The 10,573-nt window shown below is 43.5% G+C and overlaps 1 pseudogene; it reads left to right on the top strand.

Annotated features, from left to right (window-relative positions):
- The first annotated feature begins 59 nt into the window (after positions 1-59).
- LOC127224516 (BAG family molecular chaperone regulator 1-like) lies at positions 60-5,391 on the top strand (annotated as a pseudogene).
- The last annotated feature ends 5,182 nt before the right edge of the window (positions 5,392-10,573 follow it).

Here is a 10,573-nt window from a genome sequence, read left to right as displayed (position 1 = left end):
ACACTGGAGGAAAACCAGAAACGGAAGCGTAGTCGCTCCGGTTTCGGTTTCCACCCCCCATGCGCAAGCGCAAAGTGCTCGTTGGAGTTTCCCGATCCTTTTTCCGGGTTTTCAGCTCCTCCTTCCGGAGAAGGAGCGCGGAGCTCTGGGAGAGGCAGAAAGACTTCTGGAGGCGGGGCTTAGGGAGGAAGGGGCGGTGCCTCCGCGGAGTGGGTGGGGTCTAGACGCGTCTGGGCGGATAGGGCGGGGCCTGGGCAGGGTCCAGTTCCGAGGGCGTGGCGAGCAGATGGGGCGGAGACGGTGAGTAGTAGGGCGGGGTTGCAAGTCTGCGAGCTCGTCAGCCACCGCTAGGCGGTGAACAAACGCGGGCCTGGCGGATCACAGCGGCCCTCGGAGACCGCGAGGAACCAGGAGCCGCTGGGACCCCGGCTGCGCGCCTCTCGGCCAGGCTGGGGGCCGCGCCAGTCGGAGTCCCGCCGAGCGCGGCTCGCCTCCCTCTCAGCGTTCATCTGTCCGCAGTGCAGCCAGCGGGTATGACCGATCCACCAGGGGCGCCGCCGCCGGCGCTTGCAGGCCGCGGGTGAAGAAGAAAGTCCGTCCTCGCTCTACTCAGAGCGAGAAGGTGGCTCACAGCAGAGAGTTGACCAGGGGGTAAGAAAGTGACCCGCAGCAAGAAAGTGGCCGGAACCAAGGAGGTGACCCAGTTGGAGGAGGTGACCAAGATCGAGGAGGCGACCCAGACCGAGGAGGTGACCGTGGCCGAAGAGGTGACCCAGACCGAAAGCATGGCCCAGACTGAGGAGATGGTTCAGACGGAGGATATGGAAACCCCCGGGCTCACTGTGACCGTCACCCACAGTGAGCACCAGAGTGGGCTCAGGGGTCGGGTTGGCATCTGTAGGTTGGGCATGGGTTCTTGGTCATGTCCATGGGGATGGTTTTTGGCCTGGTGTCAGGACATCTTTCCGTGTGGCCAGTGTGTTTTGTCCCTAGGTATTTGTTAGATCCTCTATTTTGGAAGCGTAGTTGAGTGTGTGCCGCCAATAAATATAGGACTTTGTGTCGTCTTGTATTTGGACATTTTGTGTGTAGAACTTGTATAAGCTAGTTGAACTTGGTATATGGTTTGGGCTGATCATCACTTTCTGAGTTCTTTCTGGTATTGATGTCACAGAGTCGCATGTTCAGTGGGTGGGGGTGTCCAAGAGTTGCTTTCTGGATATTTGAGTGGGAAATTAACACAGACCCCAAACACTGGAAAGTACAGAAGAAAGTTGAATCCGTGAGATTTCCTTAGTACCACTACATTAGAAAGACCCATATACTTTGCTATCTGGAAACCATGATTTAAGTGACCTTGTGATGGCTGTCTCTTTTTTAAGGCCTCTGATTTCTGATCTGTAAAGCACAGATGGCTGGGTCAATTGGGAGAGCGGTCTACTAGCTGGACCTACACTCCACCTACTTAGAAAGAATTGGCCACCTGTCTTTTGAAAAACGGGTTAATTCATTTGTCTTTACTAAGCACACTTAGGTGTACCAAGTAAGAAAGATGAGGAAAACAGTCCCTTGCTGGTGAATCAGAGGGGAGAGACCGATGCCATAAGCACAATAGGGCAGTCAGACCACAGAATACAGGCAGCTTGTGATGGAAAATGCACTTTGAAGTCAGCTGGATTTAAGGGCAGATTCTGACTGCCAGTTGAAGGTTTCCCGAAGCATAAGTCTTAATTGAATTGATACCTGCTTTATGGAGTTGTCCTGGGGTTTTTAAGATGCTGTGTGGAACAAGTCTTGCACAACTCATCACATATGCTTGCATGAAATGTCAGCTATCATTAAAATAGTTTTTTTTTTTTTTTTAATGTTAGAGGAAATAGGTCTTTGAGAAGGTCACCAGAGGAAAGCTTTTGTAATAGGTAGAATAAGAGCTGTGTCTTGAATGCGTGTGACTCTAGGTGGGGACATAACACAGCTCAGTAGTAAAAAATGCTTCCCAGCAAGACCAAGGCACTAAATTCAATCCTCCAGCTCCATATGAAAACATCAGCTTATTTATAGGTTTATGTGAAAGGAGTTGTCTTCATTAAATACTGTTCTTTCTCTCCAGGCAAATGAGCGGTATGAACTTCTTGTTACCCCCACAGCAGGGTCATAGCCGAACCAATTGTCCAAGACCTAGCTCAGCTTGTCGAAGAGGCCACAGGGGTTCCACTACCTTTTCAGAAGCTCATATTTAAGGGTTGGTATTTCTCATTCATTTTTTGAGTAGTTATGGCCAAAGGACAGATTTTATTTCATTTATTGGTTCGTTTATTTTGGATTTCTTAGACAGGGTTTCTTTATGTAGTCCTGGCTGGCCTGGAACTCTCTGTAGTCCTGGCTGGCCTCCTGAGTGCTGGGATTAAAGGCATGTGCGCCACAACCACCGGTAAGGTCAGATTTTAAATTGCTTAGTCCTACCTAATGGTGACTTTCAGCTTTCTGTGTGTGTATGTGTGCATAAGTATTTTGCCTGCACACATGTCTACCATGTTTGTGCAGTGCTTATGAAGGGCAACAGAGGATGTCAGCTTCTTTGGAGCTGGAGTTACAGATGGTTGTGAGCCACCATGTGGGTGCTGGGACCTGACCAGAGCTCTGTAAGAGTAACAAATACTCCTGACCACTCGAGCAATCTCTCCAACCCCCATCTTTCAGTTTTCAAAACCAGAACTGTTTTCTTTCATTCATTCAACAGATGTTGATTAAGGTCTTGCTCTATACTAGACTTCACAAACATCTGGATGAGTGTCAGGTTTGGGAGTAACATGACAGAAAATGTCAACTTTTTTTTTTTTTTTTTTTTTTTTTTTTTGAGGAATATATATGGACAGTCTTCTGTGGCTATGCTAGATCCTTTTCCCCAATACATGTTCTACATGATGGTATTGAAGTTACTATTAAGTAAATGTTACCTTAGTTGCCTAATGTCCAGTTTCTGTTAGTATGACAGCAGAGGTACTGCTATTGCCAGTACTTGACATCACGCTGGGCAGAGTGTGTCTGATGATGCTGATTTCTGAGGCACAAGCTCTTCTCCACCCCTCCCTATCCTCTGCCTTCCCACTCTCATAGGAACCCGTTATTTTGGAACATGATAGGGCTAGATTTATCTCATTAGGTTTCAGTCATTGTAAAGAATGAATAATGAACATTATGGCAGGAGTATAATTTTTGGCTATAGTAAAAGGAAGCATTTTTATTTATATTTCATAGTATAAAACTTTGCCTTTTTCTTCATAGGAGTGATAGTTTCTTCTAACCCAAGCCATCTTGGAACTGGCCATATGATATGTACAACCATGCCCCATATCTTTTCTCCTTAAATAACTTAATTTCTGAATTATAAAGACAGTAGAAACTTTACCACTAAGCCCTATCCATGTAGTTTACATTTTCTTTTATATGTTTTATTTATTTAAAAGGTTTTTTTTTATTTTACACACTAACTACAGTTCCCCCTTCTCCCCTTTCCCCGCTCTCTCCACATTTACTTTGTTATAACATTGAGTTTACCAGCATCCATTGAAGTATCCTGAGAAGAAGAGAGCTTTCATGACTCCACAAAACCTTTTATTACACAGAAATTATCTGTTAGGGCTAAAGAAATGCCATCTGCAGTCACATGCACACATACCTGCACACTCACACAAATCCACATAATCAAAATAAAATTAAAATTAAATCTCCAGGCCATGGTGGTGCATGGCTTTAATCCTAGCACTCGGAAGACGGAGACAGTTAGATCTCTAGAGTTCCAGAACAGCCAGAGCTGTTATATAGAGAAAACTGTATCTAAAACAAACAAACAAACAAGGGGGCTCGAGATGGCTCCTTGGTTAAGAGTACTGGCTGCTCTTCCCAGAGGTCCTGAGTTCAATTTCAGAAAACCACATGGTTGCTCACAACCACTCTTTAATGAGATTTGGTGCCCTCTGCTGGCCTGCAAGAGCACATGCAGACAGAAGCACTGTATACATAATAAATAAGTAAATCAATCCTTAAAAAAAAATAAACAAATAAATTAAGAATAAATAAATCTTAAAACAAAACCTTTAGGGGCTGGAGAGATGGCTTGCAGTTAAGAGCATTGTCTCTTCTTCCAAAGGACCTAGGTTCAATTCCCCAGCATCCACATAGAGGCTCTAAACTGGTCAATAACTCCAGTTCCAGGGGGATCTCACCTCCACTGGCACCAGTCACACATATGATGCACAAGCATACATTCAGGCAGAATAGCTATACATATAAAACTAATAAAATTTAAAGCAGTATATCTACTATATGAATTATATTAATCCTTTGTTCCTGAATGTTAATTTTAATAAGTATTATAAGGCATATTTCCAGTTATTTGTTTAGGAGTAAATATCTAGGAAATGACACTATCAGATGAAGACATTTTCAAAAATTTTCCAATTCATCCTTTTGTTAGCAAATATAAAACTTTTTTTGTTTGATTGGTTTTAGTTATTCTTGAGACAAAGTTTCATTATATAGTTTGTGCTGGCCTGGATCTTGGTCTACGGCCCATTCTAGAGCTTGAACTCACAGAAATCTGCTTGCCTTTTGCCCCCCTGATTGCTCAGCTGAGGTGTGCACTCTCAAAGCCCAGTTTTCTGGGTTCTCTAGAAGAGTAGCCACTGCTCTTAATCATTGAACCATCTCCCAGGACCCCCTTTTAGATTAGATTTGTGCTTCTGCTTTTAAATAATATCTTACTCGCTTTATATGAAATTTTCTTCTTTTTTTTTTTTCTTTTCTTTTTTTTCTTTTTTTGGGTTTTTTCGAGACAGGGTTTCTCTTTGTAACCTTGGCTGTCTTGGAACTCACTCTGTAGACTAGGCTGGCCTCAAACTCACAGAGTTCCACTTGCCTCTGCCTCCCAAGTGCTGGGATTAAAGGCGTGCACCACCACTGCCCAACTAGTTTCATGAAATTTTCAGACAATGTGTTTGATCACATTCATTTCCTTGCTTGCATCCCTTTGCCCCCTTTTGAGTCCAGTTTGTGTTGCCCAAATACTCTTGGATAGGGGCCTGCCCTAGAGGAAGGTGGACCTATCAGGGGTCACACACTTAAAGAAAATTGTCTCTTTCCCACAGCCATTAAATGCCAGTGGCTTCACAGCTAGTGGTGGGGCTTCCTCCCACCTCTTTTTCATGGCATTTGCCAAAGCCTATTTTCAGATGTTACAATCTGCATGCCTTTTTTTTCTCTCCAGGAAAATCTCTGAAGGAAATGGAGACACCATTGTCAGCACTTGGAATACAAAATGGTTGCCGAATCATGTTAATTGGGGAAAAGGTAAATTGCTTTTTCCATCAAAATTCTTCAAGAATTGAATGACAAAGTCTTTCATACATGGTTCTGTATAGAACCAAATTGGCTGGTCGGTACTGGTGCACACCCTTTAATTCCAGCACTTGGGGGGAGGCAGAGGAAGGTGGATCTCAGCATTTGAGGCCAGCCTGGTCTACATACTGAGTTTCTCAGGACAGCCAGGGTTACACAGAAAAACCCTGTCTTGAGGGGGAAAAAAAAAGACCAAATTGTTTACGCAGATTCAGCATTGGTGACATGCTTCCTTAAACTTAGTCTGATAAGATTACCAGTTTGGTTGTAGCTTTATTTGTGCATTCCTATCCTGTTGATCAGCCTTTTCACTCTAGGCGTTAGGAACCATGTGTGCTGCCTCAGTGGCAGGGCTTTTGTCTTTGGTGAATCTTCAGTGTAGTTAAAATGTGCCAGCAACTGGCTTTGCTAGTGGTTTTCAGGAGAGCTTTTGTTAGAGCTATAGACACTACATGCAAGAACTCCTGTTCAGGTTTTAGGAATCACCTTCCTTTAACTGCCCTCCTTACTGAATTCTAGAAGCAAAACCCTTATTCTATAAAGAAAACTACTGAGGGGCCAAAAAAAAAAAAAAAAAAGAAGTTGGTGATAGGTGAGGACTGTCTGTGGCTCCTGCTGTGATGGATACTGTGCCCAACCCTGCATTGTGACACGTAGCATTACAGCACTTCAGAAAGGTTTCTTTCAAGTGAGAGGGCTGAGACTGGAAGGCAGAGATGAGCTAAGTGGAAGCAATGAGAGTCGAATCTCAATCCGGAGCCTCCAGAGGACTGGGTTTGAGATGTGGCCACAGAGAAGAATGAACAGTTTAGGGGAATGTACCAAAGCAGGCAGCTGCTGGCCCCGGCTGCCAGTTGGGTGAGAGAAAGAATGTTCTAAAAAGTCTTGCTGAAGGTTTGGGGAGAATAGTGTGGGCACCAGGCAGCACTCGGTAGTTTCGTTGGAGCTGGTTAAGAGCGGGGAGCCACATCTGGATCCTAGTACGTTGCCCTTTGGGCATTGGGATCTTAGGAATTCGCTTTTCCTACATTAAGTCCCAGTTTCGGTTATCTGTTAGTTACAGTTCCCTTAAGATTGTGGTAGGGCTTCAAAAAAAATAAAACCCAAAAACCAAAAACCATAATAGCACTGGTAACATGCTAAGCATAGAAGCTGGACATATAAGTAATGTTTAATAAAAGAAAGTATTATCATTGTTGCCATCATATTTAATAGTAGGAGTTAAGTAGGCATAAACCAAACATGGTGGTACATGCCTGTAGTTCTAGCATGGGGAAGATAGAGACAGCTGGATCGGGAGTTCAAGATCATCCTCTCATTACCTAGTGTTTGGGGGGGCCACCCTAGGCTAAGAGTGAGGACACTGCCTAGGTATGGGGAAGGGGGCATGCTAGTATATCACATCTAATCCCAACATTTAGGAAACTGAGGTGGGAGGAAGGAATTCAAGACTAGTAGGGAGATCTTGTCTCAAAAAACAAAACCAAGGACTAGTTGAATTCTGCCTGTCTTTACATTCTGGACTCCTTAGTGGCATCCACTTGAATTTTCTCTACACTTTATTTCTTTTCTAAAGATTTGTTTAACCTATTTAATGTATATGGGAGTGTTTTTGCATGCATTTGTATGTGTGTGTACTATGTGCATGCCTGGCTTCTCTGGAACTAGAGTTAGAAAAGATTGTAAATCACCCTGTGGATGCTGAGGACTGAACCCAGACCCTCTGAAATAGTGAGAGTGCTCTCTAGTCCTTGATTACACTCTAGTCTAGCTGTTGGGATCAGCCCAAGGCAGAGGCTGAACCTGACACTTGGATTTGACTCTGTTCTCTGAATACAGGCCATCAGGGGTGCACCCCACACCTTCCTGTTCTCTCTGACTCAGCTTTACAGACAGGAAATGTGTTGTCTAACCCTTTGACATGCTTTCCAAGAAGCATCAGTAGTTGGGTGAGCCCTCCTCAGTGAGTGGCTTAGCCCAGTGCTGTCAGGGTTTCTTCTGGACATAGGCAGCTGGCATTTGTGGTTACTGACCTCTCTTTGATTCTTAGGAGCAATCCAGAGGAAGAGGTAGAGTTAAAGGCTGAAAGATTTGGAAGTATCTGTAGAGAAGACAGCCAACTGCCTGCAAGAGTTGAATAAAGAGCTTTCTGGAATTCAGCAGGTGACTTATCTATAAGAATTCCATGAATTTACTCTGGTATGGTATTGTTACTCAAGCTGGATTTTTAAAAAAAAGATTTATTTCATTTTAAAATTATGTATTATGTGTATGTGTCTGTGTGGGAGTACATGCCTGTGAGTGCTGGTGGCCAGAGAGGCCAGAGGTTTCTAATTCTCCCAGAGCTGGAGTTACATGAAGTTGTGAGCCTCTATGTAGATGCTGGGAACACAACTCAGGGTTCTAGAAGACCAATATATGCTCTTAATCATTAAGCCATCTCTCCTAGTCCTGTTTTGTGCTTTATGTATAAAATTGATTTATGCTGGGCAGTGGTGGCCACATCTTTTATCCCAGCACTTCGAGAGGCAGAGGCAGGCAGATTTCTGAATTGGAGGCTAGCCTGGTCTACAGAAGTGAGTTCCAGGACAGCCAGAGCTATACAGAGAAACCCTGTCTCCAAACACAAACAAAATAAAAGGAAGAATGTAGTGAGGTAGTCCTTCTGTAGCACTGACCACGCCCATTGGGGGGTGGAGCTATGGGCGGAGGTGACCTGAGGAAGGAGGTCGGAGGGGCCAGGAAGGCGCTCTCTTTCTGGCGTGACTCGGACAGGAGAGGATCGGGTTGAATTTCCTGGTGTTCATCTGTCTAGGTTGTAAGTTATTTCTCCCTGAATAAACATCTATTCGGCTTATTTGTGTTATCCTGATCCTATTTACCGCAATAATTAACAACTCAACAGAAGAAGAAAAGAAATGACAATAACTTGTAGTGTTTATACAAGAGTTTTAAATGTACATTCAGATAAAGATTCAGTTCAGAGCAAGAACTGACACATCCTAAACTCCGCTCTTACTGCTGCTTTTGATGTGCAAGTGTGTACCAGTGATCCAGAGATACTATTACTCTGAAAAATATGTTAATCTTATTAACAAAAATTCTTAATATGATGTACATTTGGTAAATTGTTCTTCTATTGATGAAAAATTTAACATTTTCAGTAGCTGAAAATGGTTATGTTTATTGCATATCATGGTTTACCTAATCAGTTTCTATTCTCTGTTTTACCTAATAATTTTTTTGTTACATATTATGTTCTTTGAATGCCCTTAGACATGAATCATTTTGGAACAGTTGTGATTGGTTTTGATAGACTGAGTTTGAATTTCTGAATAACTTTTGGAACTTCTTGCTATGTGTTGTAAAATGTGCATTTGTCACTCTGTTTTGATAGTCATCCTCAGAAATGCCTGCTTTTCAAATCCCCAGCCACCAGATAATTGATCATTAGGCTTAGAGTTGGTTTAATAAAAACAAGTGCTGCTTGAGCCAGGTGTTGTTTTGCACACCCTGTAATCCCAGCTCCTCTGAGGTGGAGGGAGGTGGGAGATCAGGAGTTCAAGGACAGCATTGACTCACAGTGAGTTAGAGAGCAGCTTATACTTCATAAAACCCTGTCTCAAAAGAAAAACTAGAATGAACACAGTCACCCTCTGTTACGTTTATATGGATCTACTTGTGCTGTGAATTATGTCAGCATCTATATATTTTCCCATCAGCATCCCATAATCTCAGAGCAGTGAGACATGGAAAGTTTAAGTACTTGTTTTAGATCTTAAGCCAGAGTTGGGGATATAGCTCAGTAATGCATGCCAACAGCACCAGGACCGGGGTCCAGCATCCAGGTAGACATGATGGCACATTCGAGCAACTCCTGTGCTCGGAGGCAGGGAGCCTCCTGTCTTGCCAAAGCAGTCTAACCAAATTGGGTGACTCTAGATTCAGTAAGACTATTCTGTCTCAAAAAATAAAAATAACACAGAAGTATCTATCTATTTATTTATTTATCATTTTTTGGAGACAGGATTTTTCTGTGTAACAGCCCAAGCTATCCTGGAACTAGCTCTGTAGAACAGGCTGACCTTGAACTCACGAGACTGCCCTGTCTCTGCATCCCAAATGCTGGGATCAAAGGCATGCACCACCACCGCCCAGCTAAGGCAGAGTACCTTAGTCACTGTTCTATTGTTGTGAAGAGAACACCAATGACCATGGCAACTCATAAAAAGAAAAGCATTTAGTTGGGGCTGGTTTGCAGTTAAGAGGGTTAGTCCATTGTTATCATGGCAGGAAGCATTGCAGCATGCAGACAGATGTAGTGCTGGAGAAATAGCTGAGAGTTCTACTTCTGGATCTGTAGGCAGCAGGAAGAGAGAGAGAGAAATTGGGCCTGGCTTGAGCATTTGAAAACCCAAAGCTAAGTAATACACTTCTTCCCACAAGGCCACACCTCCTAACCCCTGTCAAGTAGATGCCACTCCCTAACAACTGTGTATCCAAGTATAAGAGCTGATGGGGGCTATTCCTATTCAAACCACCAAACAGGAAGTGTTTGACAAATGCAACTCATGTCAACCTTTACTATCCAAATATTAAGACATGATGCCCGGCATTTAAGTCTATGCTCTTAATGTCTGTCTGTCTTTTTATGTGCATGTGTACACTTGTAACTGAAGGTTACATTATAGTTAGGTTTGAGAGGTATTCAGGCCCAGTGGACCATAAGACAAAGAGCAGTCTGCAGCCTGGATTCTTTAGACTGGCAAAGGCCAGCATTTCTAATTTTTCCCAAGGTATGAAGGTCTGAGATTCAGCCTGGCTTATTACAGCAATGGTAAACTCTGGGTCACTTCCATCAGTATAGTGGCATGGTTTTCCACGAGTCTCAAGAAACACTTGCATGGCTGGAGAGATGTCTCAGAGGTTAAGAGCACTGGCTGCTCTTTCCAGAGGTCCTGGAATTGAATTCCCAGCAACCACATGGTGGCTCACAGCCATCTGTAATGAAATCTGGTGCCCCTCTTCTGGCCTGCAGGCATACATTCAGGCAGTACACTATATACATGATAAATAAATAAATCTTTAAAAAGAAACACTTGTAACAGTGCCTATTCCTTTACAGGGTTTTCTGGCTAAGGAATTTCAAGCAGAAGCTCTTTGCAAACTTGATAGG

Source organism: Phodopus roborovskii, unplaced genomic scaffold, assembly GCF_943737965.1.
Source record: "Phodopus roborovskii unplaced genomic scaffold, PHOROB, whole genome shotgun sequence".
NCBI lineage: Eukaryota > Metazoa > Chordata > Mammalia > Rodentia > Cricetidae > Phodopus > Phodopus roborovskii.
This window is presented reverse-complemented; position numbering and strand designations above follow the sequence as displayed.